The sequence below is a fragment of the Leuciscus leuciscus genome (assembly GCF_965113295.1).
Source record: "Leuciscus leuciscus genome assembly, chromosome: 1".
Taxonomy (NCBI): Eukaryota; Metazoa; Chordata; class Actinopteri; order Cypriniformes; family Leuciscidae; genus Leuciscus; species Leuciscus leuciscus.
Genome location: NC_138725.1, coordinates 65,398,638 through 65,406,590, shown reverse-complemented (window position 1 = coordinate 65,406,590; position 7,953 = coordinate 65,398,638). Strand labels below are relative to the sequence as shown.

The 7,953-nt window shown below is 44.0% G+C and overlaps 1 long non-coding RNA gene across 1 annotated transcript; it reads right to left on the bottom strand.

The window, feature by feature from the left end:
• Positions 1-1,389: 1,389 nt before the first annotated feature.
• LOC309508210 lies at positions 1,390-2,434 on the bottom strand. The gene is made up of 3 exons (XR_014209422.1): positions 2,284-2,434; positions 1,804-1,935; positions 1,390-1,488 (listed from the first exon to the last, which is right to left on the bottom strand). It is a non-coding gene; the product is annotated as an uncharacterized lncRNA (long non-coding RNA).
• Positions 2,435-7,953: the final 5,519 nt, after the last annotated feature.

The window sequence follows — 7,953 nt, the reverse complement described above, 5'->3', positions numbered from 1 at the left end:
CTTGCTGATATGATCCTAATGATCTGAGTGATCCGTTGGGTTTATATTCAGTGAGCATATCTGCAATGTATTGAGGTCCTAGGCCATTGAATGATTTATATACCAGTAATAATACTTTAAAATCAATCCTAAGTTTAACTGGGAGCCAGTGTAAAGACCTGAGGACTGGTGTGATATGTTCATATTTTCTGGTTCTGCTCAGAATCCTGGCGGCAGCGTTCTGTATGAGCTGCAACTGTCTTATGGTCTTTTTGGGAAGGCCAGTGAGGAGTCCATTACAATAATCCACCCTGCTGGTGATGAAAGCATGCACAAGTTTCTCTAAGTCTTGTCTGGAAACAAAGCATCTAATTCTTGCAATATTTTTCAGATGATAGTATGCTGATTTAGTTATTGCTTTGACATGACTACTGAAACTAAGGTCTGACTCTAGTGTCACACCAAGATTTCTGACTTGATTTTTGGTTGTTTGACCCCTAGAGTGAAGGTATGCGTTCACCTTGAGAACTTCATCTTTGTTTCCAAACGCAATGACTTCAGTTTTGTCTTTGTTTAACTGAAGAAAGTTGACACATCCAACTGTTGACTTCATCAATGCATTGGCACAGGGAGTCAATGGGGCTATAATCGTTGGGCGATAGGGCTAAGTTGGGGGATTAACGTAGCTTTTCTTTTAACCTTTGGGATGTTTTCCTGACAGTACTTCTGACAAAGAGAATAAACCTTAACATGAACTATAAAAGCGGTTAAACTTCCCTGATTGAGCAGAGGATACATTTTCCCTTACTATACAGAGAATGACTCTCTAGCATTGCAGAGGATAACGTTAAAAGAACCTTCCCTGATTAAACAGGATAAACCAACTTCCTTGACTATACAGAGGATGAAACACTTCTGTTGACACAGAATATCCACAGAAATGGAGAAGTATTTTGTTGTACAAAACTCCAATCAAGCAAAAACATTTCATTGAACAAGATTTATTTGGTGATAAACAGGGAACATTCAATACGAATAAAGCACTGAAATAATCTGTAAGAGAACTCGCCAAAATCAAAGTCACGATTTACATTGGACATCCTGACCGCTTTGGTGACCGTGACCGCTTTGGTGACCGTGACCGCTTTGGTGACCGTGACCGCTTTGGTGACCGTGACCGCTCGCGGCCATCGCGTTCATCGTGACCGCCGCGGCCATCGCGTTCATCGTGACCGCCGCGGCCATCGCGTTCATCGTGACCGCCGCGGCCATCGCGTTCATCGTGACCGCCGCGGCCATCGCGTTCATCGTGACCGCCGCGGCCATCGCGTTCATCGTGACCGCCGCGGCCATCGCGTTCATCGTGACCGCCGCGGCCATCGCGTTCCCCGTGGTCATCGTGGCCACTCAGCGGTTCAGCCGCAGGCTTCACTGCAGGCCTCGGCCGGTCGGCCACAGGCTTCGCTGCAGGCTTCACTGCAGGCCTCGGCGGGTTGGCCGCAGGCTTCACTGCAGGGATACAGATAGTCATCTTTAGTCTGTCCTTTCAGTGGCATTCAGCACAAAACGCAAATCATGAATAACAAGTGTTACAGAGTGAATTATATTTTAAATAAATAAACATCTTTATTAATTTTGTAAAGCTTTTCTGTGAAACTGTGCTATGTGCGCTAAATTTAAGGTATTTTGCCATGGAGCAGGATTTGACAACATAATTAAAAGACACACTTTGCAATTATTTGTGACGTTTACTAGCAACATCTGAGTGAAAATTCAGCGTTTCTTTTGGGAGACCTCTAGCATCCATCATTAATTGAAACTCACTGAAAACAGGCGGCACACACACAGGCCCACAGGGAAATTGACAGCATTTATGTCCTCCAGAGCAGTCTCTATCAGAAGTACATCCTCGCCGAGACGGCACGACCGTCAGTGTCGCCGGACATTGACCGGACTCTACAGAAGAGGATTCAAGAGGATCGTTAAAAGGGACCAGGGAGTGTTGCAACGGTTTCAGTATTTAGAAGTCAGGGGGTTTGAAATATAGGTCTAAAAGTTGAAAATATGCATATTTATCTGCTTAAAATCAAGAATAAATTCCATTTATCACTAAACTGTCAATCAGTTTTAAAAACAAAGAGTAGTGGGGTGTGTAATAAGCACAATGCAGATAGAAGACATAGACAGTTAATGTGTTTTCCATGAATTGACTATTGCAACTAAATGTACTGTAGCTACATGTTCCAAAAAAAAGTCATATTTTGTAAGGCACTTCGGTGTAATGAAGCTAAAAGATCTTCTCACCTGCGACTCCAGCGAGTGTTGTGCACAAACATGCAGACAGGCACAATAAAACAACTCTCAACGAGCAGTACACTCGAGCTGTCATCCTCTCGACCTGTGATCTCACAAAGACCTCTGCTGCACAATTAATCAGAAGGAACAGTGAGACACACAAAACTAAACTGAAAACATGTGCTGCTGAATCCCGCAACATAAATCGTTGTATAAAAGTTGCTGAAAACGCGTTTTTAAAGATCCAAGGAGGTCTGGGTAACTCCAACCCTGATCAAACACACCTGTCTGTAGCTTTCTAGTAGCCTCATCCTGAAGACCTTGATTAGCTTGTTCAGGTGTGTTTGATTAGGTTTGAAGGAGCGGAGCGCTGCGTTCACACCAGATATCGTAATAATAACCGTAATTAGTATTGTGAATAATGCCTTGTCCAAATACCCACAATTGCGGTCTTTGCACTTGACCACTTGTCTACTTGCATGTCGTATTTCCTCTATTTGGTCCAAGTGTTCAAGTAGGCGTAAAGACTGCAAGTGTAGAACTTTTGATTACTCGATTGGACACACTTATAGTCTCGCAAAAAAACGCAAGTGTTTACATAGCTTTTATTTATTATTTTCAATGCTTTGCATTTAAAAAAACAAAAAAAAACAAACAAAAAAAAACTTATGTCTGTTCAGTAGTCGCTATGTAACTAACAGAAAACACAAATTTAAAATTGTAATGCTTCTAATTAAGTGATAAAAACAGTTGCAAATTATAAGGTTAGGGGTAGGGTTTTATCACTTAGGGTTAAGTGATAAAAACAGTTGCAAATGTTGTACAACATAGGCCTACACATATACCATACTCATCTTTGCACCAATAAAATGTGCAACACTTTACGTTTTTACTACCAAATATGTATCTAATTAATTTACATTATAGCGAAACGTTTACCTTGACATCTCACGATTTTAGGGGCACGAGTTCCCGAACATAATACATGATACGCTTAGCCTCGAAATCGAATACCGCTTCAATGTGGGTTTAGTCTGCATTAAGGGCACTGCACTTTGGCATTTTTAAAGGGATAGTTCAACCTAAAATGAAAATTAGCCCATGATTTACTCACCCAAGCCATCCTAGGTGTATATGACATTCATCTTTCAGATGAATACAATCGGAGTTATATTAAAAAAAATGTCCTGGCTCTTCCAAGCTTAATAATGAGAGGGCTGTTTGACATTTTTTTAAATATAACTCTGATTATATTCGTCTTAAAGAAGAATGTCATATACACCTAGCATGGCTTGAGGGTGAGTAAATCATGGGCTAATTTTCATTTTTGGGTGAACTATCCCTTTAAGACATAGGACAGTCTTGCGCACCAGGGTGCTTCTCAATTCTTATTTTTGCACCCTTGTTTCCTTTCCTCACGTCTCAGCTCCACCCCCTGTAGGATGCGAGGGAAGGACACAAGGAAAGAAAAGGAGGACGGAGGAATCGAAGGAAAGCTTAAGCATGACGCACGTATAAATTATCCTCCCTCTTCACATCTGTCACAATAATTTTAATTTATAATTTACCTTTGCAGTTTAAATAAACCACACATCTCACATATTTCAACAGGGTATCTTGCTTTATTATTATTTATTATGAATTTCTTAAATAAACAAACTAAAACAACATAAATGCAGATCTTATGAGCGCTGCAGATGATGCAGTGAAGTGACGCTCAAGTGATCAAGTATTCCAATTCACGAGTTCACATGTTAATGAAATCTGATGTAATATTATAATGCGTATTTGGCTTGCTGTCCGGGGGGAGGGCTCCGAGCTCGGAATTCGGCCCGACCCCAGAGTACTCCCCCTATGAATGTATAGCTCATAGGAATCTATGAGTAGACCCAGACGAAAGTGAGGTGATGGGGTGGTGGCGGGATGCTGAGAAATTAGTCATGAGACAGGAGGTAAGGGAAGGCTTTATTTATACTGGCTTCTTCTTGTGCTGATTGGATGATTACCTGAACATGCTCCTCCCGAACTTTGTTACATAAAACTTAATTTCACGAGTTCACATGTTAATGAAATCTGATGTAATATTATAATGCGTATTTGGCTTGCTGTCCGGGGGGAGAGCTCCGAGCTCGGAATTCGGCCCGACCCCAGAGTACTCCCCCCAAAAAGGCCAGATGAACGCAGGACAGCGAGCATAGAATTTATCCCCCCAAAATGTGAAGGGTATGTATTACCAAGGAACGAGCTTGCCTGTTCGACTGGGAAGGCTCTCGCAACGTCCGACGGGAACTTGGATGCTCACAGCATCGGACGGATAAGCCCGTTCTGCAGTTGAACTAACAGCTCGATGACGCAATGATTATGCGAGCGTGAATTTGTGGACGAGTTTAACCGTTCACCCAGGAGGGCTCTCGCAGCGTCTGACGGGAACTTATGTGCTCACGGCATCGGACGGGTAAGCCTCGCCAGGTTGGACGGAGGGCGCCCGCTGAACTCGGTCGGGAGGGCTCGACCGGCGCTTCGACGGGGCTGGGGCACGGGAATAGACCCCTCGCGGCCCGACGAATGGGGAGCCCACCTGGCGACACGAGCGCGGACGTCCGGCAACGACTAAGACGGGCAGGCTCTCACTGCAATTCGAACGGGAGGGCACGACCAGCGCTTCGGAAGGGGGACGGAGCCCGGCCTTCGAACGGGTGAGCCATCGCAGCGTGCGAAATGGGGGAGTCTGCATATGATTGTAAAAACGTTTCATATGAATATTAAGCGAGCGTGCAAGCGGCGAGCCCAGATGCAATCGGAAGGTTTGGTGTAATGGATGTAACTAAAAATGAAGCGCAGCAGGTACGATCTAATTAGTGAGGGCTTGGTGAGCATTTCTGATGTGAAAACGGCTGGATCTAATATAGGTTTTGAAGGCATCCGATGACCAGCGACCGAGGGTTTTGATTTGTTGTTGGGAGAGACCTTTTTGTGGGCTGTGGTAGCTGCTCCGATACGGAATGAGTGGCTAGAGAAATTATCTGCTGTGACGCCGGATTTGTTGAGGACTGCTTTAAGGTGCTTTTGGAACCAGAATCTCGTAGCTGGATGATTGGAGTCGTTAGTGAATAGTGGGTCGAGTGGGGATTAGGACGTGGAACGTTTGTACTGCAGGTAATTAAAAAGAGCATGGTACGGTTGGATGGGAGTTTGTAGATTGAAAATATATACGAAGTGACCTTTTTTAGCTCTGTCAGTTTTACTTTGTTTAATGAAGAATGATATGGTTTCATTATCTACGATCTGTAAGTCTGAAATTGTAGGATGGATATTTGGGTCGAATAAGGAAGTGATGGTCAGTTCGGAGCAGCGGAGGAAACTGAAGAATGCTAGGATGAACATAGCTTCTAATGTATAGGCGGTGTTGGTGGAGTGGTATCCAAGACGGAGTGATGAAATGCATCTGGTGAGTATATCGATTGTGATTGGTTGTCTAGTATCTGGGCGAGTGGGGTGGGTTCTTTGGATTCCCTTAATTAGAAGGGACGTTTGGGAGTTATATTAAGCGCAGGTGCAGGTTTACCGTGGATTAATTTATGGAAGAATTGAATGCCGCTTAGATAACTTTTTATGGATCTGGCTTGGAGACCTTTGACTCTATGAAGATGGGATATGAATGAAGTAACTGTTAAAAGAGAAAATTCGGGAAACGACAGGTTGTGAGAGAGATGGAATGATTTGAACGATTTCCACGCGGTGTAATATGTTTGCAGGGTTCTGGGAGAAACTGCTTGGAGGATGGAATCGATGGACGTGTCCAGGAGGGATTTTAGCGGATGGTTTATGGGAAGATCAGCTGAGAATAAGGAGGTACTGGGGTTGAAGTGGGGTCTGCTTCTGGTGCCAGCATCCTGAATTTCTGAAAGAGAAACGGGAGAGAGAGTCAGCTATTTGATTTTGAGCCCCTGGAACGTGTTTTGCAGTTATTAAGAACTGGTCGCATGCGGAGATCCAGATGAGGCGTCTGAGGAGTGGCATTAGTGCAGGTGAGCGAGAACGACCTTTATTAATACAGTGTACGGTTGCTTCGTTGTCGCAATGGATTTGGATGCTTTTGTTTGACCACTCTTTCCCCCATAGGGAAGCTGAGACAACGATCGGGTAGAGCTCGAAAAGGGCCAAGGAGGCTGAAGACTGGGGTGTGTCTAGGAGCTGAGGGGGCCAGGGAGACGCGAACCAGCGTCCTTGGTAATAGCCGCCGAAGCCGATCGAGGGAGCTGCGTCTGTAAACAGTTTGATGTCGAGGGGGAGAGAGATAAAGTCGTCGTAAAAAAAAAGTTAAGCCGTTCCACTGGTTAAGGAAATGAATCCATAATTTTAGCTCGTTCTTGGACTCGTCAGAAAGGATGATCCGATCTTCCAGCGCATGAACGGATGAAGTGAGGGCGAGAAGATGCGCGATAAAGGGGCGGCCCTGAGGAATAATGCGCATAGCATAATTTAGGTGGCCCAACAGCGAGAGAAGTTCGCGTTTTGAACAATCTGAGCTGTCTGTAAAATTGGATGCGATTAAGATGATACGATCGATTTTTTCCTTAGGCAGTGAGGCCTGGAATTTTACTGAGTCCAGATTGATGCCTAGGAACTCGATAGATGTAGTTGGACCCGATGTTTTCTCCTGGGCTAACGGAATCCCTAGCTTGGTGAAAACTTTTTGCACTGTGAGGAGGTGAGCCTCGGGGATGGCGTTGTATGGTGAAATTATTAGGAAATCGTCGAGCAGATGAGGAATTGCATAATTATTGGAAAGGATCCAACATATGGCTTCAGAGAGAGTGTCAAAGATTTTCGGGCTGCTTTTGCAGCCGGAAGTTAAGCGCACGGCGAAATAATACTTTTTCCGCCGAATAAGTGCCACGAATCAGGGTGGATTGGCATTACTTTGAAAGCAGAGGAGATATCTACTTTTGCAAGCCATGCGCCTCGTCCGGCTATTTTAATCATAGTTATGGCCTGTTCGATATCATGATATTTGAGAGAATAGTCTTCGAGAGGGATGAGACTATTGATGCTCGGATATGGAGAATTATGGGGGGCTGAAAGGTCGATTATCAACCGCTTTTCCCCCGAGAATTTCCTGGTAGCCACGCCTATGGGGCTGATGCGAAATTTGTCGAACGGGGGAGCCTCGAAAGGGCCTATCATGAAACCGGATTCAATTTCTTTTTTTAATTAGTTTATCTACTACTTCAGGCTCCGCTAAGGAGGACTGAAGATTAGCGCAGATAATGTTTTGCGTGGGATAGCTTTCTACGCCGGGTTTAAAGCCTTGATTGAGACCTGTCAGCAAATAATTTGTGAAGTTTACATCTGGGTGGTGTGATAATTCCTCGGCCAGGCGGAAAACATTCACAGGAGTCGAGAGATAGTTTTTTGCATTTTTATTAACAGATTTTTTATTAACAGACAATAAACAAAACCATAGGTATTTATTTGAAAAAGTGGCTAAACAAACGAAAAATAAAGCTTCAAGCCCAGAAGTTTCCAAGCAGCACAGCAGTAATGACTTTATGAACTTCTTCACTTATAAGATTGCTAATATCAGAGAGAAAATTATAACCATGCAACCGTCTACTACAGTATCACATCAGGCAGTGCACTGTAGTCTCCCTAAGGAAAAATTCGATTCATTCATTG